Genomic DNA, 24,359 nt, shown 5'->3' on the forward strand with positions numbered 1-24,359 from the left:
ACATATGAATGATTTTATGCCAATAAATTTGATAACATATGAAATAGACAAATTCCTTGGAAAACACAATTTTAGAAAACTAACACAAGGATAGAAAATCATAGCAGTTGTGTATCTATAAAAATTTGAATCTCTAGGGGCACCTGGATGGCTCAGTTGGTTAAGCATCTGACATCAGCTCAGGTCATGATCTCACGGTTCATGGGTTCAAGCCCTGAATCCAGCTCTGTGCTGACAGCTCAGAGCCTGGAGCCTGCTTCACAGATTCTGTGTCTCCCTCTCTCTTTGCCCCTCCCCCACCCACACTCTGTCTCTTTCTCAAAAATAAAGTAAACGTTTAAAAAATTTGAATTTCTAATTTTAGAAATGTTTCCTGGTAATGGTACACGGAAAGGGAACTGAGGTAGAGCCCAGTGGACTTCATGCGTAGGAGAGAGCTAAGCAGCTAAGGAAACTAGGGTGACTACAGATCGTAGAACAGAATACATAAGAGAAATCTTCATAGAGAGAAACTACTAATTCTATAGAAAGTCCCTTGAATATTAAGAATTGTAACCAGAACATGTACATGAAACTACCCCAGGCTGACAAAAAAAAAAAAAAAAATCAGAAGTATTAGAGAATGCTTTCTAGTGCTCACACAGGAGAGGGAAAAAGTATCTCTCCCCACCAGCCAGACTGGAAAAACTTTTATAATTCACTGGGTATTTGGCTGAATACACAGGAAAGTCTTGCCTCAGTAACAAATGATTAGCCTTGGATGGAGAATAGCTCCAAATCCACCATACAGAATCACAAAAGCAATTCCTGAAATAATCAAATTGTTCCCAAGTAACTTAAATGTATCTTAAAGAAAATTCAAGGGTATGTATGGGAATATAAAAATATCCAACAGCCACTAAGGTAAATTGCACATCTGACATCCATTTAATAATTAATTAGGCATTCAGTGGTCCAAGAAAACACAATTCATAATGAGGAGAATAATAATTACATCCAAACCAACTCAGAATTGGCATTAGAAGAATTGTTATATCCATATTCCTTATATTAGATAGAGATGTGGAAGATATTTTTTTAGTGGAAATCAAAATCCTACAGATGAAAACTATCATGTTTGAGATGAAAAATACAATGGATCCCAAACCAAAACCCCACCAAGTTATTTTGTGAACATCAACAAAGTGATTCTGAATTTTATGTGGAGAGGCAAAAGATCCAGAATAGCCAACACAGTCTTGAAGAACAAAGTTGGAGGGCTGACAGTACTGGACTTCATGACTATATAAAGTTTCAGTACTTTAGAAATTATGTTATTGGTGAAAGTATAGACAAAGGACCAATAGAACAGAATACAGAGTCCAGAAATAGACCACCATACATGTAGTGAACTAAACTTTGACAAAGGAGCAAAAGCAATACAATGGAGAAAAGATACTCTTTTTCAAAAAATGATGCTGGAGCAACTGGCATTCAAATGCAAAAAAAAATGAATCTAGATTAAAAAATTAATTCAAAGTTAATCATAGAACCAAATGTAAAATGCAAAACTATAAAATCCTAAAAGATAACATAGGAGAAAATCTAGGTGACCGTGGGTATGTCAATGACTCTATGCATGTAAAACCAAAGGCACGAACCATGAAAGAAATAATCGATAAGCTGGAATTCATTAAAATTAAAAACATCTCAAAAAAAAAATAAAATAAATAAAATTAAAAACATCTCTGCAAAAAAAATTATGAAGAGAATACGAAGACAAGTCACAGACTAGAAGGAAGTATTTGTAAAAGATATATCTGATAAAAAACCATTATCTAAAATATACAAAGAACTCTTAAAACTCAACAATGAGAAAATGAACAACTTGGGCAAAAGACTTGAACAAAAGACTTAAACAGACACCTCATCAAATAAGATTAACAGATGGCAAATAAGGGTATGAAAAGATGCTCAACATTAATATGTCATTAGGGAATTGCAAACTAAAACATGAAGAGACACAACTATACATCTATTAGAATGGCAAAAATTCCATATGTTGACACCACCAAATACTGGAGAGAATGTGAAGCAACAGGAACTCTCATCTGTTGGCTGTGGGAATGCAAAATGGTATAATTATTTTGGAAGACAGTTCAGCAGTTGCTTGGAAAGCTAAACATACTCTTACCATGAAATCCAGCAGTCATGCTCCTTGGTATTTACAGAAATCAGGTGACAATTTATGTCTACAAGAAAACCTGCACACAGATGTTTTTAGCAGCTTTCTTCATAATTTCCAAAACTTGGGATCAACCAAGATGTCCTTCACTAGGTGAATGGATATATAAACTGTACCAGTCGGAGGACAGGGGACAAACAAACGCAGTATGTTCTGCTGAATTCTTTTGTGAATCTAAAATGATCTTAAAAATAAAGTCTATTTAAAGAACAAAAAAAAAAAACCAAAATGAGTATAAATAAGCAAACAAACAAAATCCTATTTGGTGGGATTGATAGTAGATTATACTGGCAGAAGACAAGATAATGACTGAGGATACAGCAATAAACTACCCAAAATGAAATACAGAGGAAAAAAATCTAAAAAATATGAAAAGAGCATCATTGATATATTGGACAACTTCACGCAGCAAAATATATATGTGATCAGAGTTTCTGAAGTGGGGACAGAACTATATTTGAAGAAATAATGGCTGAATTTTTTTGCAAATTTTATGTAAACTATAAATCCATGAATCCTATTTACTGTTTCTTGTGCTTTGGATTTGTTGAGACTCTTGGATTCATGGATTTATAGTCTCAACAAACCCAAAGCACAAGAAACATAGAGTAAATTTCAACAAGGTATATAATAATGTAGTTGCTCACATTAAGTGATAAAGAATAATCTTAAAATAGAGGGGGCGAAAACATATTGTATACAGAGGAACAAGGAGAAGATGCCATCAAATCTTTCATTGGAAACAGTGCAAGTGATAAAATGGTGTAGTAATACCTTTAAAGTACTTTAAAATTTTTCAACCAAGCATTTTATACACAACAAAAATCCTTTTAACAGGAAGAGAATTTATCACCAGGAAACCCACACTGTAAGAAATGTTAAAGGAAGTCTTCAGGTCAAAAGAAATTGATAACAAATGGAAATCTAGATCCACACAAAGAATTAAAGAGCACCAGAAATGGTAATGACCTGGGTAATATGTAATTTTTCTTTTATATATCATTATGTAAAAGATAACTGTTTAATCAAAAATAAAAACAGGGGCCCCTGGGTGGCTCAGTCAGTTAAGTGTCTGACTTCAGCTCAGGCCATGATCTCACAGTTTGTGAGTTGGAGTCCCGTGGCAGGCCTGCTTCGGATTCTGTGTCTCCCTCTCTCTCTGCGCCTCCCCTACTCATACTATGTCTCTCTTTCTCAAAAGTAAATAAATTTTTTTTTAAATATTTAAATAGTAAATAAATATTTTCTCAAAAGTAAATAAATATTAAAAAAAATAATAACATTGTCTTGAGGGTTTATAAAATATGTATAAATAAATGTATGACAACAAATAGCATTAAGGCTGGGAGGGGAGAGATGAAAGTATACTATTGTAAGATTCTTATGATGTATATGATATAGTATAATATCACTTGAATGTAGACCATTATAAGTTAAAGGTACATATTATAATCCCTAAAGCAACAACTACAATAACAAAACAGTTATAGCTAAGAAGGCAACAAAAGAGTTAAAATGAAAACATAAATATAACCTGGAAAAAGGCAGAATAAAAGTAAAATGGGAACAAGGAATGGGCTGGACAAATAGAAACCAACAACAAGATGATAGACTTAAATGTAACTATATTGATAACTACATAAATGTTAAGAGTCTAAACACCCCAATTTAAAATGCAAAGATTGTCAGGTTGGACAAAAAAGCAAGACTCAGCTACATGCTGCCTACAAGAAATAGTTTATTTTTTTAGGGGCACCTGGGTGGCTCAGTCGGTTAAGCATCTGACTTCAGCTCAGGTCATGATCACAGTTCATGAGTTTCAGCCCCTATATATATACAGCCCCTATATATATAGGTAGATATATAGATATATATAGCCCCTATATATAGATATGGATATATATGGATAATTAAGGACCATGAATATATATATATTCATGGTCCTTCATTATCCATTCATCAGTGAATGGACACATGGGCTACTTCATAATTTGGCTAATGTAAATAATGCTGTCTAAACATAAGGGTGCATGTATTATTTTGAGTTAGTGTTTTTGTGCTTTGGGGGTAAATACCCAGTAGTGTGATTCCTGTATTATAGGGTAGTTCTATTTTTAATTTTTTGAGGAACCTCCATTCCCTTCCCCACAATGGCTGCACCAGTTTGCATTCCCAACCACAGTTCAAGAGGACTCCTTTTTCTCCATCTCCTTACCAACACTTATTTTTTCATGTTGATTTTAGCCATTCTGACAGGGGTGAGGTGATATCTCACTGTAGTTTTGATTTGCACTTCCCTGATGATGAGTGATGTTGAGCATCTTTTATGTGTCTGTTGGCCCTCTGTATGTCTTCTTTGGAGAAATGTCTGTTCATGTCTTCTGCCCAGTTTTTAATTGGATTATGTGATTTTGGTATTGAATTATAATAGTTCTTTGTATGTTTTGGATACTAACCCTTTATCAGATATGTCATTTGCAAATATTTTTTACCATTCAGTAGGTTGCATTTTAGTTTTGTTGATTGTTTCCTTTGTTATGTGGAAACTTTATTTTGATGTAGTTCTGATAGTTTATTTTTACTTTTATTTCCCTTGCCTCAAAAGATATATCTAGAAAAATGTTGCTATGGTTGATGTCAGAGAGATTACTGCCTATGCCCTCTTCAAGGATTTTAATGGATTCAGGTCTCACAAAATTAGGTCTTTAACCATTTTGAGTTCATTTTTTTGTATGGTATAAGAAAGCGGGCTAGTTTCATTATTTTGCATGTGGCTGTCCAGTTTTCCCAGCACCATTTGTTGAAGAGACTCTCTTTTTCCCATTGTGTATTCGTTCTTCCTTCATCAAAGATCGCATCAAAGATTGACCATATAACTGAGCATTTCTTGTTTTGTTTTGTTCTATTTCATTCTATTGATCTATGTGTTTTTATGTCAGTACCATACTGTTTTAATTACTACCTCTTTGTGATATAACTTGAGGTCTGGAATGGTGATACCTTCAGTTTTGATTTTCTTTTTCAGATTGCTTTGGCTACTCATGGTCTTTTGTGGTTCCATACAAATTTTAGGATTGTTTGTTCTAGTTCTGTGAAAAATGCTGTTGGTATTTTGATAGGGATTGCATTAAATGTGAAGATTGCTTTAGGTAGTCTAGACATTTTAACGATACTTGTTTTTCCAACCCATGAGCATGGAATGTCTTTCCATTTCTTTACATCATCTTGAATTTCTTTCATCAGAGTTTTATACGTTTCAGAGTATAGGTCTTTCACCTCTTTGGTTAACTTTATTGTGAGATATTTTATTGGTTTTGGTTTGACTGTAAATGGAATTGTTTTGTTAATATCACTTTCTGCTGTTTCATTATAAGTGTATAGGAATGCAACAGATTTCTGTACATTGATTTTATATCCTATGATTTTACTGAATTCATTTATCAGTTCTAGTAGTTTTTTGGTAGACTCATGAGGGTTTTCTACATATAGTATCATGTCATCTACAAATAGTGAAACTTTTACTTCTTCCTTAGCAATTAAGAAGAATTTTATTTCTTTTTCTTGTCTGATTTCCTATGTCCAGGACTTTCAGTACTATGTTGAATAAAAGTGGTGAGAGTGGACATCCTTGTCTTGTTCCTGATGTTAAGGGAAAAGCTCTCAATTTTTTACCACTGAGTATGGTGTTGGCTGTGGGTTTTTCATATATACCTTTATTATGTTGAGATATGTTCCCTCTAGATCTACTTTGCAGAGGGATTTTATCATGAATGAATACTTTAATTTGTCAGATGCTTTTTCTGCATCTACTGAAATGATCATATGGTTTTTATCCTTTCTCTTACTGATGTGACATATCACGTTGATTATTTTGTGAATATTATTTTTAATTTTTTTAATGTTTTATTTATTTTTGAGAGAGTGAGAGACAGAGCATGAGCGGGAGAGGGTCAGAGAGAGAGGGAGACACAGAATCCGAAGTAGGCTCCAGGCTCCGAGCTGTCAGCACAGAGCCCAATGCGGAGCTTGAACCCACGAACTGTGAGATCATGACCTGAGCCGAAGCCAGATGCTTAACCAACTGAGCCACTCAGGCACCCCAATTGTTTTGTGAATATTAAACCACCCTTACATCCCAGGAATAAATTCCTCTTGATCATGGTGTTTTATTTTTTTAATATATTTTTGGATTCAGTTTGCTAATAGTTTGTTGAGGATTTTTGCATCAATATTTATGAGAGTTATTGGCCTGTAGTTCTGTGTTTTTGTGGTGTCTTTATCTGGTTTAGGTATCAGGGTGATACTGGTCTCATTAGAATGAATTTGGAAATTTTCCTTCCTCTTGTATTTTTTGGAATAGCTTAAGAATAGGTATTAACTCTACTTTAAATATTTGGTAAAATTCACCTGTGAAGCCATCTGGTCCTGAACTTTTGTTTTGGGGGAGTTTTTTGATTATTGATCTAATTTCTTTGCTGGTTATTGGCATGTTCAAATTTCCATCTCTTCCTGCTTTAGTTTTGGTAGGTTATATGTCTCTAGGAATTTATCCATTTCTTCTATATTGTTCAGTCTGTTGCCATATAGGTTTTCATAATACTGTGTTGCAATTGTTTGTATTTCTGTGGTGTTGGTTATTATTTCTCCTCTTTCATTAGTAATTTTGTTTATTTGGTCTTACCTCTCTTTTTTTAATGAGTCTTGCTAGAGGTTTACCAATTTTGTTGATCTTTCAAAGAACCAACTCATGTTTTCATTGATCTATTCTCTTGTCTTTTATTTTCTATATCACTTATTTCTGATCTAATCTTTATTATGTCCTTCCTTTCTCTGGGTCTTGGTTTTGTTTTTTTCTTTTTCTGGCTCCTTTAGATGTAAGATTAGGTTGTTTTTTTCAGACTTTTCTTGCTTCTTGAGGTAGAGCTGTATTGTTATAAACTTCCCTCTTAGAACCACTTTTGCTGCATCCCAAAGATTTTAGACCATTGCGTTTTCATTTTCATTTCATCTTTGCACAGGGGCCATGCAAATCTTCTCTGTATTATTACACTTCTAGTATACGTGCTGCTAAAGCGAGCACTGTTTTCATTTTCATTTGTTTCCATGTACTATTTGATTTCTTCTTTGGTTTCTTGGTTGACCCATTCATTGTTGAGTAGCATGTTATTTAACCTCCATTTATTTTTGCTCTTTCAAGATTTATTCTTGTGGTTGATTTCTAGTTTCATAACATGTGATTAGAAAAGATTAACAGTATGAATTTTATTTTTTTCTAATTTGTTAAGACTTGTTTTGTGGGCTAATATGTGATCTATTCTGGAAAATATTCTTCAAAAGAGTGTGTATTATTGTTTTAGGATGGAATGTTCTGAATATGTCTGTTAAATCCATCTCGTCTCATGTGTCATTCAAAGTCACTGTTTCCTTGTTGATTTTCTGTTTGGATGTTCTGTATGCCAATGTAAGTAGGATGTTAAAATTCTCTACTATTATTGTATTACTATCGATTATTTGTTCATATTTCTTTTATATTTGTTATTAACTGTTTTATGTATTTGGTGCTTCATGTTGGGTGCATAAATATTTACAATTGTTATATCTTCTTGTTGTATTTTTCCCTGTATTACTTTATAGTGCCCTTATTGGTCTCTTGTTATAGTCTTTTTTAAGGTCAACTTTGTCCAATATAAGTATTGCTACCCTGCTTTTTTTTTGACATCCATTTGCATGATAGATGTTTCTCCATCAACTCACTTTCAGTCTGCAGGTTTCTTTTGGTCTGAAATGAGTCTTTTGTAGGCGGCATATAGATGGGTCTTGTTTTGAATCCACTTTGTCATTCTATGTCTTTTGATTGGAGTATTTAGTCCATTTACACTCAAAGTGATTATCAATAGATGTGTATTTATTATCATTTTGTGACTTGTTTTGTGGCTGTTTCTATAGATTTTCTCTGATCCTCTTGCTGTCTTCCATGGTTTGTTGGCTTTCTTTAGTGGTCTGCTTGGATCCCTTTCTCTTAATTCTTTTCATATCTATTACTGGTTTTTGATTTGTGGTTACCATTGGGTTTATATATAATATCTTCTGCATATAGCAGTCTTTATTAAGATTATGGTTGCTTACGTTTAAGCCCATTCTTTACTCTTCTCCCTCTAATGTTTTAGGTATACGGTGTCATATTTTACATTTTCTTATTTTATGAATCCTTTGCCTGATTTTTACAGAAATATTTATTTTTACTGATTTTTTTTTTTACTTTTCATACTCTAATATATGAGCTTCCTTTCCACTCAAAGAATCTCCTTTAATATTTCTTATAGGGCGGGTTTAGTGGTCATGAACACCTTTAGTTTTTGTCTGAGAAACTCTCTCTCCTTCTATTCCGAATGATGGTCTTGCTAGATAGAGTATTCTTGGCTGCAGATTTTTCCCTTTCAACACTTTGAACATATCAAGCCACTCCCTTCTGACCGGCAAAGTTTCTCCTGAAAAATCTCCTGATGGCCTCATAGGGTTTCTTGTTTTTATTTATTTATTTATGTTTTTATTATTTTTTAATATGAAATTTTTGTCAAATTGGTTTCCATACAACACCCAGTGCTCATCCCAAAAGGTGCCGTCCTCAATACCCATCACCCACCCTCCTCTCCCTCCCACCTCCCATCAACCCTCAGTTTGTTCTCAGTTTTTAAGAGTCTCTTATGCTTTGGCTCTCTCTCCCACTCTAACCTCTTTTTTTTTCCTTCCCCTCCCCCACAGACTTCTGTTAAGTTTCTCAGGATCCACGTAAGAGCAAAAACATATGGTATCTGTCTTTCTCTGTATGACTTATTTCACTTAATATAACACTCTCCAGTTCCATCCACATTGCTACAACGGACCATATTTCATTCTTTCTCATTGCCAAATAGTATTGCCTTGTGTATATAAACCACAATTTCTTTATCCATTCATCAGTTGATGGACTTTTAGGCTCTTTCCATAATTTGGCTATGGTTGAGAGTACTGCTATAAACATTGGGGTACAAGTGCCCCTATGCATTAGCACTCCTGTATCCCTTGGGTAAATTCCTAGCAGTGCCATTGCTGGGTCATAGGGTAGGTCTATTTTTAATTTTTTGAGGACCCTCCACACTGTTTTCGAGAACGGCTGCACCAGCTTGCATTCCCGCCAACAGTGCAAGAGGGTTCCCTTTCTCCACATCCTCTCCAGCATCTATAGTCTCCTAATTTGTTCATTTTAGCCACTCTGACTGGCGTGAGGTGATATCTGAGTGTGGTTTTGATTTGTATTTCCCTGATGAAGAGCGACGTTGAACACCATTTCATGTGTCTGTTGGCCATCTGGATGTCTTCTTTAGAGAAGTGTCTATTCATGTTTTCTGCCCATTTCTTCACTGGATTATTTGTTTTTTGGGTGTGGAGTTTGGTTAGCTCTTTATAGATTTTGGATACTAGCCCTTTGTCCGATATGTCATTTGCAAATATCTTTTCCCATTCTGTTGGTTGTCTTTTAGTTTTGTTGATTGTTTCCTTTGCTGTGCAGAAGCTTTTTATCTTCATGAGGTCCCAGTAGTTCATTTTTCTTTTAATTCCCTTGCCTTTGGGGATGTGTCAAGTAAGAAATTGCTGCGGCTGAGGTCAGAGGTCTTTTCCTGCTTTCTCCTCTAGGGTTTTGATGCTTTCCTGTCTCACATTCAGATCTTTCATCCATTTTGAGTTTGTTTTTGTGAATGGTGTAAGGAAGTGGTCTAGTCTCATCCTTCTACATGTTGCTGTCCAGTTCTCCCAGCACCATTTGTTAAAGAGACTGTCTTTTTTCCATTGGATACTCTTTCCTTCTTTGTCGAAGATTGGTTGGCCATACTTTTGTGGGTCTAGTTCTGGGGTTTCTATTTTATTCCATTGGTGTATGTGTCTGTTTTTGTGCCAATACCATGCTGTCTTGATGATGACAGCTTTGTAGTAGAGGCTAAAGTCTGGGATTGTGATGCCTCCTGCTTTGGTCTTCTTCTTCAAAATGACTTTGGCTATTTGGGGCCTTTTGTGGTTCCATATGAATTTTAGGATTGCTTGTTCTAGCTTTGAGAAGAATGCTGGTGTAATTTTGATTGGGATTGCATTGAATGTGTAGATAGCTTTGGGTAGTATCGACATTTTAACAATATTTAATCTTCCACTCCTTCAGCACGGAATGTTTTTCCGTTTCTTTATATCTTCTTCATTTTCCTTCATAAGCTTTCTATACTTTTCAGCATACAGATCTTGTACATCTTTGGTTAGATTTATTCCTAGGTATTTTATGTTTCTTGGTGCAATTGTGAATGGGATCAGTTTCTTTATTTGTTTTTCTGTTGCTTCATTATTAGTGTATAAGAATGCAACTGATTTCAGTATATTAATTTTATATCCTGCGACTTTGCTGAATTCATGTATCAGTTCTAGCAGACTTTTGGTGGAGTCTATCAGATTTTCCACGTATAACATCATGTCATCTGTAAAAAGTGAAAGCTTGACTTCATCTTTGCCAATTTGATGCCTTGGATTTCCTTTTGTTGTCTGATTGCTGATGCTAGCACTTCCAACACTATGTGAAACAACAGCGATGAGAGTGGACATCCCCGTCATGTTCCTGATCTCAGGGGGAAAGCTCTCAGTTTTTCCCCATTGAGGATGATGTTAGCTGTGGCTTTTCATAAATGGCTTTTATGATGTTCAAGCATGTTCCTTCTATCCCGACTTTCTCGAGGGTGTTTATTAAGAAAGGATGCTGAATTTTGTCAAATGCTTTTTCTGCATCGATTGACAGGATCATATGGTTCTTATCTTTTCTTTTATTAATGTGATGTATCGCACTGATTGGTTTGCGAGTGTTGAACCAGCCCTGTGCCCAGGAATGAATCCCACTTGATCATGGTTAATAATTCTTTTTATATGCTGTTGAATTCGATTTGCTAGTATCTTATTGAGAATTTTTGCATCCATATTCATCAGGGATATTGGCCTGTAGTTCTCTTTTTTGGCTGGTCTCTGGTTTAGGAATCAAAGTAATTCTGGCTTCATAGAATGAGTCTGGAAGTTTTTCTTCCCTTTCTATTTTTTGGAAGACCTTGAGAAGGATAAGTATTATTTCTGCTTTAAATATCTGGTAGAATTCCCCCTGGGAAGCCATCTGGTCCTGGACTCTTATTTGTTGGGAGATTTTTGATAATTGATTCAATTTCTTTGCTGGTTATGGGTCTGTTCAAGCTTTCTATTTATTCCTGTTTGAGTTTTGGGAGTGTTGGGTGTTTAGGAATTTGTCCGTTTCTTCCAGGTTGTCCAGTTTGTTGGCATATAATTTTTCATAGTATTCCCTGATAATTGCTTGTATTTCTGAGGGATAGGTTATAATAATTCCATTTTCATTCATGATTTTATCTATTTGGCTCATCTCCCTTTTCTTTTTGAGAGGCCTGGCTAGAGGTTTATCAATTTTGTTTATTTTTTCAAAAAACCAACTCTTGGTTTCATTGATCTGCTCTACAGTTTTTTTTTTTTTTTTTTTAGATTCTATATTGTTTACTTCTGCTCTGATCTTTATTATTTCTCTTCTTCTGCTGGGTTTGGGGTGTCTTTGCTGTTCTGCTTCTACTTCCTTTAGGTGTCCCATTAGATTTTTTATGTTGGATTTTTCTTATTTCTTGAGATAGGCCTGGATTGCTATGTATTTTCCTCTCAGGACTGCCTTTGCTGCATCCCAAAGCATTTGGATTGTTGTATTTTCATTTTCATTTGTTTCCATGTATTTTTTAATTTTTTTTAACGTTTATTTTTGAGACAGAGAGTGACAGAGCATGAACAGGGGAGGGACAGAGAGAGAGAGGAAGACACAGAATCCGAAACAGGCTCCAGGCTCTGAGCTGTCAGCACAGAGCCGGACGCGGGGCTCGAACCCACGGACCGTGAGATTATGACCTGAGCTGAAGTCGGACGCTTAACCGACCAAGCCACCCAGGCGCCCCTCCATGTATTTTTTAAATTTCTTTTCTAACTGCCTGGTTGACCCATTCATTCTTTAGTAGCAGTGTTCTTTAACCTCCATGCTTTGGGAGGTTTTCCAGACTTTTTCCTGTGGTTGATTTCAAGCTTCATAGCATTGTGGTCTGAAAGTATGCATGGTATGATCTCAATTCTTGTATACTTATGAAGGGCTGTTTTGTGACCCAGTATGTGATCTATCTTGGAGAAGGTTCCATGTGCACTCGAGAAGAAAGTATATTATGTTGCTTTGGGATGCAGAGTTCTAAATATATCTGTCAAGTCCATGTGACCCAATGTATCATTCAGGGCCCTTGTTTCTTTATTGATTCTGTATCTAGATGATCTATCCATTGTTGTAAGTGGAGTATTAAAGTCCCCTGCAATTACCACATTCTTATCAATAAGGTTGCTTAAGTTTGTGATTGTTTTATATATTTAGGAGCTCCCATATTTGGCACATAGACATTTATAATTGTTAGCTCTTCCTGATGGATAGACCCTGCAATTATTATATAATGCCCTTCTTCATCTCTTGTTACAGTCTTTAATTTAAAGTCTAGTTTGTCTTATATAAGTATGGCTACTCCAGCTTTCTTGTGACTTCCAGTAGCATGATAGATATTTCTCCATCCCCTCACTTTCAGTCTGAAGGTGTCCTCAGGTCTAAAATGAGTCTCTTATAGACAGCAAATAGATGGGTCTTGTTTTTTTATCCATTCTGATACCCTATGTCTTTTGGTTGGAGCATTTAGTCCATTTACGTTCAGTGTTATTATAGAAAGATATGGGTTTAGAGTCATTGTGATGTCTGTAGGTTTCATGCTTGTAGCAATGTCTCTGGTACCTTGTCTCACAGGATCCCCCATAGGACCTCTTGTAGGGCTGGTTTAGTGGTGACGAATTCCTTCAGTTTTTGTTTGTTTGGGAAGACCTTTATCTCTCCTTCTATTCTAAATGATAGACTTGCTGGATAAAGGATTCTGGGCTGCATATTTTTTTCTGTTCATCCCATTGAAGATTTCCTGCCATTCCTTTCTGGCCTGCCAAGTTTCAGTAGAGAGATCCGTCACGAGTCTTATCGGTCTCCCTTTATATGTTAGAGCACATTTATCCCTAGCTGCTTTCAGAATTTTCTCTTTATCCTTGTATTTTGCCAGTTTGACTATGCTATGTTGTGCAGAAGATTGATTCAAGTTACGTCTGAAGGGAGTTCTCTGTGTCTCTTGGATTTCAATGCCTTTTTCCTTCCCCAGATCAGGGAAGTTCTCAGCCATGATTTTTTCCAGTATACCTTCAGCACTTTTCCCTCTCTCTTCCTCCTCTGGAACACCAATTATGCGTATGTTATTACGTTTATTTGTGTCACTTAGTTCTCTAATTGTCCCCTCATACTCTTGGATTTTTTTATCTCTCTTTCTCTCAGTTTCCTCTTTTTCCATAATTTTATCTTCTAATTCACCTATTCTCTCCTCTGCCTCTTCAGTCTGAGCTGTGGTTGCCTCCATTTTATTTTGCAGCTCATTTATAGCATTTTTTAGCTCCTCCTGACTGTTTCTTAGTCCCTTGATCTCTGTAGTAATAGATTCTCTGCTTTCCTCTATACTTTTTTCAAGCCCAGTGATTAATTTTATGACTATTATTTTAAATTCATTTTCTGTTACATTGCTTAAATCGTTTTTGATCAGTTCATTAGATGCCGCTACTTCCTGGAGTTTCTTTTGAGGAGAATTCTTCTGTTTTGTCATCTTGGATAGTCCCTGGAGTGGCACAGAACTGCAGGGCTCTTCCTCTGTGCTGTCTGGAGTAACTTGCATTGGTGGGCGGGGCCACAGTCAGACCTGATGTCTGCCCCCAGCCTACCACTGGGGCCACAGTCAGACTGGTGTGTACCTTATCTTCCCCTCTCCGAGGGGCAGGACTCACTGTGGAGTGGTGTGGCCCCTGTCTGGGCTACTTGCGCACTGCCAGGCTTGTGGTGTTTTGATGGGATCTGGCGTATTAGCTGGGGTGGATCTGCCAGGTGCACAGGGGCGGGAGGGGCAGACTCACGGTGTTGGGTATTTGTGATATGCAAGCAAATTCCCTGATATGAACTGGTTCCCTTTGTGATTTTGGCTGGGGGATGGGCGAGGGAGATGACGGTGGCGAGCGCCTTTGTTCCCCACCAAGCTGAGCTCTGTCCTCCAGGGCTCAACAACTCTCCCTCCCGTTGTCCTCTAGCCCTCCTGGTCTCGGAGCAGAGCTGTTGACTTATAACATTCCAGATGTTAAGTCCCGCTGGCTGTCAGAACACACTCCGTCTGCCCCTCCGCTTTTGCAAGTCAGACTCGGGGGCTCTGCCTTGCCGGGTGGGCTGCCCCTCCACCGCCCCGGCTCCCTCCCACCAGTCCATGGAGTGCACACCACCTCTCTGCCCTTCCTACCCTCTTCCGTGGGCCTCTTGTCTGCCCTTGGCTCCAGAGAGTCCATTCTGCTAGTCTTCTGGCAGTTTTCTGGGTTATTTAGGCAGATGTGGGTGGAATCTAAGTGGTCAGCAGGACGCAGTGAGCCCAGCGTCCTCCTACGCCGCCATCTTCCCCCAAAACTCCATCCTTATAGGGTTTCTTGTATGTAATAGTCCTCTCTTGCTATACGTAACTGTCTTCTTTTGCTGCTTTTAATTTTTTCTCTTTATTGCTGCTTTTGTCATTTTAATTACTATGTATCTTGGTGTGGACTTCCTTGGGTTGAATTTTGGGGGGACTTTCTCTGCCTCCTAGAAATGGATCTCTACTTCCTTTCCCAGATTAGGGAAGTTTTCAAATTTATTTCTTCAATAAATTTTCTGCCCTCTTATCTCTCTGCTCTTCTTCTGAGATCCCTATATTGTGGATGTTATTATGCTCGATGAAGTCACTGTTTTCTGTAAGACTATTTTCAATCTGCATAATTCTCTTTCCTCTCCTTTGCTCAGCTTGGTTACTTTCAATTACTCTGTCTTCCAAGTCATTAATTCATTCCTCTGTTTCATCTAACCTGTTACTTATTACATTAAATATATTTTTTATTTATTGTGTTCTTAATCTCTGATTGGTTCTATTTTATTTCTGTGTTAAGGGTTTCACTGATGTCTTCCATTCTTTTCTCTAGTCCAGGGAGTATCTTTATGATCATTACTTTAAATTCTCTATGCAACATATTATTTATGTCTCTTTCACTTTTGTCTCTTGCTGTGGTTTGGTCCTGTTCTTTCATTTGGGAGGTGTTTCTAATCTCCTCTTTTTGTCTGATTTTCTGTGTCTTTATATGCGTTCTGGGAAAGTCAGCTATTTCTCTTGCTCTTAATGATAAGTCTTATGAAGAAGAGATCCTGGAGTGCCCTGCAGTGCATTGCCTTCCGTTCCCACTGGTGCTTCAGTAAGTATCTCCTATGCACATTGCAAGTACTCTGCTGTTGACTCTTAACATCTTTTTCCTTCAGTTCAATCCTGCAGAGGCTCTCTTTGCCTAATGTGTGCAGTGTTTGGTTCCCAGTAGTGGTCGGGCACGTTTTAAACAAGGTGTGTGATGGTCTGCTTACAAAATGAGACCCACTGCCACTGCTGACAGAACTGAGATCTCACAATAGGTGTGGATCAGGAGACGTGGTGCTTCTGAGGTTTTCCCTGGTCTTCTGAGGGAGGGGACCCACAGTGTAGAGACTCAGGTGAGTATGACTATGAAGAGTGGATCCGTGGAAGCACAGGGGTTGGGGCTTGTTGTAAGCAAGTTAGGTAAAGAGTTTTGGTGCTATGATGGTTCTCACAGGTGTCCTTTGTTTATGTTGGGGAGCTGGGGAGGGAAATGGTGCTTGCCAGCTCCTTTATTCCTGGAAGGGTCTTCCCATGATCCCTGTGTCTCTGAGCCATGCTCTGAGATGAGCAAATCACTTACTTTCATGTCTGTCCCCATTGTTTTTCAAACTGCTGGCTCTACACAGTATCTGCATAAGCTGTTTGTTGCGCTATCTCTTTAAGGGCAGGGTACAGTTCCTAAAGCTTTGGGGTTCTCCCAGAGCCAAACCTTCCAGTTTTTTAAATTCCAGGCTTTAACTCTTGCTGGTTTTAGGAACTCATGAAATTCAGCCACTCTCACTTTCAAAGGCAAATATTACAGAGATTCATCTTCCCTGTTCCTGGGCTCCCTGGTGTGAAAGTCTGTTTTCTGCCCTTCTCTGTACCACCAACTCCCTCCCCACCTTGGATGGCTACTAAGGTGGAGAGGGATCAAAGGAGTCCATTTTGCTCCCAGATCACTCCTTCACCCCTTCTACATTCTTCAAGGTGGCCTCTTCCCTGCCTTTAGTTGTGGAGTTTGTTCTTCCAGTCTTCAGGTCATTTCCTGAGTTATTTACACTGATATGGGTGTTACCTAGTTGTACCCATGGGACGAGGTGAGCGTAGGGTGCTCATACTCTGCCATTTCTCTCCTACTGTTCTTATATCTGTGTTACCTCATTGTTCCCTTTTAGCATTTTTAATCTTATAGTAATTATTAAATGAGGTAACTATTAAAATATGTTTAAATAACTGTTGTGTTTTTTTATTTCCTGACTGGACATGATATACATGTAGTTTTTTATTCTAATCACTTTTACAGTTTTTTGTTTGGTTTTCTGCATTTTCACTATGATGTACCTAGTTGCAGTTTTCTTTGTATTTATTTAGCTTGGGGTTTGTATCTCTTCTTGAATCTGTGACTTTTTTTATTTTCATTACTTACAGAAAATTCTAGTCCATTTTATCCTCAACTGTTGCCAATTCTTTCTTCCTTTTTATATTATAACTCCAGTTTCACATCTGTTAACTGTTTTCACTGTGTCCCACAAGTCTAATTTGCTCTTTGTTGCTTTTTTTTAAGTTTTTCTCTTTTTGATTTATCTGCATATATTCTACTGTGGCTTAACATCCAGTTCGGTCATTTATATTTCCTGTGTTTAATCCACCATTTTACCCATTTAAAAAGTCCTTAATTTTATTAACCTTTGGTTTCAGTTCTACAATTCCATTTGTAATTTAAAAATAACCTCTGTAGTTCTATCAGATTCGTTTTATAGATTTAAAACTTAGGTACATCAACATTTCAGAATGAATACTTTCCTTTTATCATAATGAAATGTCCTTCCAAGTCCTTTGCAAGACTAATCTCTTTACAAATGTGCTACCTTCTGGTATTAAGTTAGTTAACACTTGATTTACTTTTGTTTGCAACTGCCAATATATCTTTATCTGTTTATCATGATTTTTTGAATATTTTCAATTAATTTTTGAGGTAATTGTAAATTTATGTATAGTTATAAGAAATAACACAGTAAGATCCCCTGTACCCTTCACCCAGTTTCCCTCAATGGTAACAATTTGCACAACTGTAGAAGAATATCACAACCAGGAAATTTACATTGATGCAATTTATTAAGTTATCAAAATTCACCAGTTTTACATATATCCAATTGTGTGTATTTAGTTCAATACACTATATCACAGTCTTGGATTGATGTATCTACTATTATAGTCAAGATGCAGAACAGTTTTGTTATCACAAGGATCCCCGAAGCTGTCCTTTCATAGCCACATCTACTACCCTCTCCCTACTCCACTGTTACCCTTAACCCCTGACAACTACTAACCAGCTCTCCATTTCTAGAATTCCTTCAAGTGTTTTCTCTTTTTTTTGAATTTGAAAATTTCAGTTCAATTTGTTATAGTGTCAAATAGATTTACAAATATTGTACTTACCATTCTGCTAACACAATGCGAAAATTTAAGAGGGATATTTTTCTCCAGTAAAACTAGGGTTTCACAGTCTTTGATATGTGATGTTAAAGTTACACAGGCAGAACTGTATATATGTAACTTTTTAGGATTAACTTTTTTCACTCATCATAATTCTCTGAAGATTCATCCAGATTATTACATGTATCAATAAGTTTGTTACTATTCATTACTGAATAGTATCAGTTTGTTAAACCATTCACCCACCAAGGAACATCTGGGTTGCTTCTAATTTGGGGCTATTAAAAATAAAGTTATAATGGACATTGATGTACAAATTTTTGTGTAAACTTAGATTTACATTTCTATGACATAAATGCTTAGGAGTACACCTACTGGATCATATGGCAGTTGCATGTTTAGTTTGATAAGAAGCTGCCAAATTTTTTTCTAGAGTGGCTGAACCATTTTACATTCCTACTAGCAGTATCTCAGTGATGAAGTTTCTCTCTGCATTACCACCAGTACTTCATGATATCACAGGTTTTTTTTCATTTTAACTGTACTTATAGATGTGCAGTGATATCTCATTGTGGTTTTAATTTGCAATTCCTGATTAGCCAATGATGTTTAACATCTTTTCAAGTGCTTATTTGCCATCTGTACAAACCTTTTGGTGAAATGCCTCTTCATGTCTTTTGTCCATTTTCTAGCTATACTTTTTAGTGTATTTGCTGTTTTGAGAGTTCTTTATATAGTCTTAATACTAGTCCTTTGTTAAATATGAGGTTGCAAATAATTTTCCCCTGTCTGTAGCTTATATTTCATCTTCTGAACAAGGTCTTTTGCAGAGCAATAGTTTTACATTTTAATTAGGTTCTGCTAATTCATTTTTCCTTTGCTTGTGGTACCTACTCTAAGGCCTCTTTGCCCAGAACTATATCCCAAAAACTCTCTCCTTTGTTTAAGGTTTTGTAGTTTTGCATTTTACATGGAGTTAATTTGTGTACAAGGTATAAATTTTAGTTTGAGGTTTTTATTATTGTTGTTGTTGCATATGTGTGTCCAATTGCTCCAACATCATCTGTTGAGAAGACATCCTTCGATTGAAATATTTTTGTACCTTTGTTAGGAATCAGGCATATTTGTATGAGTCTATTTCTGGGTTCTCTATTCTCCACAGATCTCTCTACCTATCACATTGTCTAGATTATTCTACCTATATATTAATCTTTAATATTGTTAATAAGATTGTTCCAGATCTGGCCATTGGGAGCTCTTTCAGTCAGCTCCTGTGTCCCTTTGACATATCCCCATAGGTTTGTTTTTTTAGCACTTTTTAACTTTTTGGTGGTACAAGGTATTACAGGCTCATCTTTGCATTCCCTGACCCATCCCCTCAATTAGCCATTTCTCTAAGGACTCTTGGTTTCTTTTATTAGAGTGGCATTAGAAGTGAAGATATGGGTGTTGGATGTGCTCATTTTTTTTGATGTTTATTTCTTTTTGAGAGAGCGTGCACAGGTGAGGGGCAGAGAGAGAGGGATACAGAGGATCCGAAGTGGGCTCTGCACTGACAGCAGAGAGCATGATGCAAGGCTCAATTATGCCCTGAGCCACCCAGGCACCTCTGGATGTGCTCATTATTACTGGATTCTCATTGCTTCTAAGCCTTCTCAGCAGTTAGGGCTTAGAAGTATATGTGTATATGCTAACCTAAGTATACACACATATCTATAGTTATTTCTATATTTACCCATCTCTATATTTAGCTAAACATGAGTTTGTACTGATGTTTCCAACTCTGATATATAATCACATGCTTTATCCTAGCCTTCACTTCTTGCCTATTGGGATCACATTAAATCTGTGGATCAAAATGGGAAGAATTGACTTCTTAACAATATTGAGGCTTCCCATCTATAAACATGAAATATCTCCATTTATTCATCTCTTTGATTTCTTTTACCGGTGTTTTATAGTTTTCCACATATAAATCATATACATATTTTGTAAAATATATACATTTTTAATTTTTGAGTGCTATTGAAAATGATTATTTTTTTTTCAAATTTCTTGGTGTAATTGTTGCTAGTTGTGTTTTGTGTTGACTTTTGTGTATTGACTTGTAAGCAGTGACTGCTGCTATACGTGATTAGTTCCAGGAGTCTTTTTGTAGATTCTTTTGGTTTTCTACATAGACATTAATGTCACTGTAAATAAGAACAGTTTTCTTCTTTTCCAGTCTACATAATTTTAATTTTTTTCTTATCTTATTTTACTATCTAGGACTATCTAGGACTATCTAGGACTTCCTGTATGATTTTGAATATGAGTGGTGAGAGAAGACATCCTTGTCTTGTTCCCAATCATTGGGGGAAAGACTTCAGTCTTTTCTGTTAAATATGATGTCAAATACTGGAGTTTTTAAAAATATACCTTTTATTAGCATGAGGAAATTTCCTCTATTCCTGGTTTTTGGAGTGTTATGTTTTGTCAAATGCCTTTTCTGCATCTATTAAAATAATCATATACTTTTCTTCTCAATCTATTAATTCATTACTGACTGACTTACAAATGTCAAATCTGCTTTGTGTTTCTGGAATGAATCTCACTTGGTTATAACACATTATCCTTTTGATAGTTAGCTGGATTTAATTACTACTCTGTTGTTGATATTTGTTTGCATCCCATGAAATATTGGTCTGTTGTGTTTTTCTTTAAATGTATTTATTTTTGGTATTATGGTGATACTTATAAGATATGTTGGAAAGTGTTCCCTCTTCTATTTTCTGGAATTGATTGTGAAAAATGAGTATTGTTTCTTTCTTAACTGTTTGGTAGAATTTACCAGTAAAACCATCTGAGATAAGAATGGTGATTTCTCTTTTTTAAAGGTTCTGGGGCGCCTGGGTGGCCCAGTTGGTTAAGCATCTGACTTCGCTCAGGTCATGATCTAGCAGTTCATGAGTTCAAGCCCTGCATTGAGCTCTGTGCTGATAGCTCAGAGACTGGAGCCTGCTTCAGATTCTGTGTCTCCCTCTCTCTCTGCCCCTTCCCTGCTTACACTCTGTGTCTCTCTTTCTCAAAAATAAATAAACGTTAAAAAATTTCTTTAAAGTTTTCTAAGTAGTAATTCAATATTTTAATAGATATAGGGTTTTTAGAGTTATCTATTTCTCCTTAAGTGAGTTTTGGTAGTTTGTGTCTTTTAAAAGTGCTGCTGTGATAAAGTCTCATTCTTTTAGTAGGCCTGTGTCTCAGAGGTATGGTTTGCACACGTGTTTCTGTCTTTCCTTCGGGGATATGGCTTTTTTGTTTTGTTTTGTGTTTTGTTTTTGGGGGGTTTTGTTTTGTTTTGTTTTTGCCCTTGTTTCTGCTGTCTTCCTTGGCTCAATGGCTCCAATCTACTTCCATAGAGCCCTGTTTTCTATTGACTATGTTTTTCTCCCCCTTAGGTTAAAAAGGAAGACAGAAAGGCTGAAGAGGTTTAGAACAGAGAATTCCCTTCCCCCAGGTGGAATAAACTTCTAATTCACTCTGGTGAGTCTTTCTGCTGGAAAGCAAGCTTATGTTATGGAGAAAAACCTGGGAGGTTTTCTTAATTGTTAACTTTTTCCTTCTGCCTGCTACAGCTAAGGCTCCACACACGAGAACATGATAGGGAACCTGGTAGGGTTCCTGAAAGAAAAACTCATGAAAATGTGTGGAACCTTCTATGACTGCAGCCCCAAGGATTTTCTCACTCTCATGTTAGTTCACATTCAGCCTCCAGCAATTCACTAAATTTATTGGTGAATAAGTGGTCTTACTGCTTATAGCATCCAGATGCTTCTGTTCCAAGTAAGCGTATCTTAGATGCTATTTATCTCAGAATGTGGCTTTCTCCTAGTGTGGTATTTTCTCCTATGACACCAGTTATCTGATGAGTCAAGGAAAATTACTGATTTTCAGTTTGTCCAGTTTTTTCTTACTGTAAGGATGGGAGTGATGTCTTCCAATCTCTTTATTTGTTAAGGTTAAAAGCAGAAGTCATCCTCTCTATGGTTTCTGACTCTATAATTATATGCATAGTTTCATTCCTAATATCAATGATTTGTATTTTTATCCTCTTTTAAGAATTAATATTTAATTACATAGTTAAAACATAAATGACTTCTGAAAATTTACAATATTATATGGTAATAATGTCCCAATTCACTACTTGCATCCATGCTAGTCCTCAACTGCCTTTATTTGTAACTCTTTTGTTAGATTTGTGCATACCCTCCTATGCATGTATTTATAGTTATATCTTAATAGAAAAAAATTAATATCATTTGCCACATAAAAGTAGATGTTAAACAATTATATTATTACAGAAATTTAGGCCTATAAATTATTTTTTTCCAATCCATTGTAATGCATTTAGATCCTACTCATTCTTTTTTTAATTTAATTTTATTTTTTAACTTACTTCCAAGTTAGCATATAGTGCAAAAATGATTTCAGGAGTAGGTTCCTTAATGCCCCTTACCTATTTAGCCCATCCCCCCTCCCACAACCCCTCCAGTAACCTGCTGTTTGTTCTCCATATTTAAGAGTCTCTTATGTTTTGTCCTCCTCCCAGTTTTTATATTTTTGCTTCCCTTCCCTTGTGTTCATCTGTTCTGTGTCTTAAAGTCCTCATATGAATGAAGTCATATGATATTTGTCTTTATCTGACTAATTTTGCTTAGCATAATACCCTCTAGTTCCACCCACGTAGTTGCAAATGGCAAGATTTCACTTTTTTTGATTGCCGAGTGATACTCCATTGTATATATATATACCACATCTTCTTCAACCATTGATCCATCGATGGACATTTGGGCTCTTTCCATACTTTGGCTACTCATTCTTTTTGATGGATACATACTATTCTATTTTGGGAATAGACCATAGATGTATTCATTCCCTCTTTATGGATTTCTTGCTTCTTTCCAGATTTTTTAAATGACAAAAGATAGTGCAAATAATAATGGAAGAGCCTCCTGGAAGCATGGGCAATACCTTGTTTTTGAACACAATTAAGGGATCTCATGTGATGAAACAATTACTTGCCTAGTACCTTTACCTCAAGGTTGATAATTATGGAAAATACTCTTACATTTTAATCCAATACACCATTACTGAAATAATTACAATTATGGGATCTTTGTGGAAGTCTAATCTATTGTGGTTTTCTGAATATTTAAGCATCTTTCATGAAAATTTATTGCTGCATTGTAGGCAGGAGTATGAGTTCTGGGGAAATGGTCTGTGAATGGGTAAGGGTTCACATCAGAATTTTAAAAAATCCATCCAAATAAAAATAAAATTAGTGTATGAGGCTTTTTATCAAGTACAAATATTGTTTTCTATAACTTTTCTTGTTTCTTGGAAAGTGCCCTGAAGGTTTCTTTATGGATGCAAAAGTTTTCTAAATTATTTATTTGTTCAATGAAGAATTGAGAGATGGCCCTCCACATGGGAATAAGTTTTTGTATTTGGGACATATTATAAAATTGGGGCAAGTGAAACAAGTCTAAACTTTTCCTTTTCCTTTTAATCTGTGGAAATTTCATGATTTTAAGGCACTTTGCCATTTAATTATTATATATTTATAACACTCCCAAATGGGCAAGACCTCTTTGAAGATAACTATGAAAATTTGCTGAAGAACATAAGAGAAAATTTGTATAGTTATAAATTTTAAATGTATAGCTATAAATTATAAGTTAGTATAGTTGTATGTTGTATAGCTACAACTTAATCTTTCATTTAGTGTCATCTGAATACATTCTGAAATATTTTTAATCTAAACTTGACAAGGCTGCTCATTCATGTAGAGAAGGAAAGTTGCAAAGTTATTATGTATTTTTAAAAGAATATAAACTTGGACTTTCTCACAATATAGGTATTTGTTTATTCTTATTTTTGTGAAATATTTGCCTTGTGGAAGGCTTTCTAAAGGTTATAGCCCACAATAAGATATTTTACTGTTTAGCAAAAGATGATAAATATTGGTATCATTATCTGCTTATCTATCTATCTATAACATCTATCTAAATATCTATCCATGTATAAAGAAAATGCCAATAGGCCATGTGGCCTATTGCCATAGAATATAAAATGAAACATATTTGGAAGACTATAGGCAAATCTGCTTAAAAAGGAAGCAGTAATGGAGTAAGAGGACAGGACAATTCAATCTTTTTATCTTACAGATGTTTCTAGTATTTTCTGTACATGTATTACTTTTATAATCATAAAAATAACTGAAATTAAAATTTTTAAATATGGGGTTATATTCCTTTGAACTAATTTCCAAAGATTATTTAGACCCATATGAACAAGGGAAGATGTTTAAAAATTCTGTT

General features: G+C 35.9%; 1 protein-coding gene and 1 non-coding gene across 3 annotated transcripts in view; one reads left to right on the forward strand and one right to left on the reverse strand.

Annotated features, from left to right (window-relative positions):
• Positions 1–24,359, forward strand: part of LOC106985471 (small ubiquitin-related modifier 2) — a 148,555-nt gene that overhangs the window by 67,541 nt on the left and 56,655 nt on the right. Inside the window, exons 3-4 of one of the 2 annotated variants that reach the window (XM_053201505.1) lie at positions 21,438–21,522; positions 21,615–21,822. The gene's annotated coding sequence lies outside the window, so the exon portion shown is untranslated. The remainder of the gene's footprint in view (positions 1–21,437; positions 21,523–21,614; positions 21,823–24,359) is intronic. The other variant, XM_027054904.2, reaches the window with a different exon arrangement.
• On the reverse strand, positions 7,196–7,304 carry LOC113597852 (U6 spliceosomal RNA). Its single transcript, XR_003418598.1, has one exon. It is a non-coding gene; the product is annotated as a U6 spliceosomal RNA (small nuclear RNA).

Source organism: Acinonyx jubatus, chromosome X (genome assembly GCF_027475565.1).
Source record: "Acinonyx jubatus isolate Ajub_Pintada_27869175 chromosome X, VMU_Ajub_asm_v1.0, whole genome shotgun sequence".
Lineage (NCBI taxonomy): Eukaryota > Metazoa > Chordata > Mammalia > Carnivora > Felidae > Acinonyx > Acinonyx jubatus.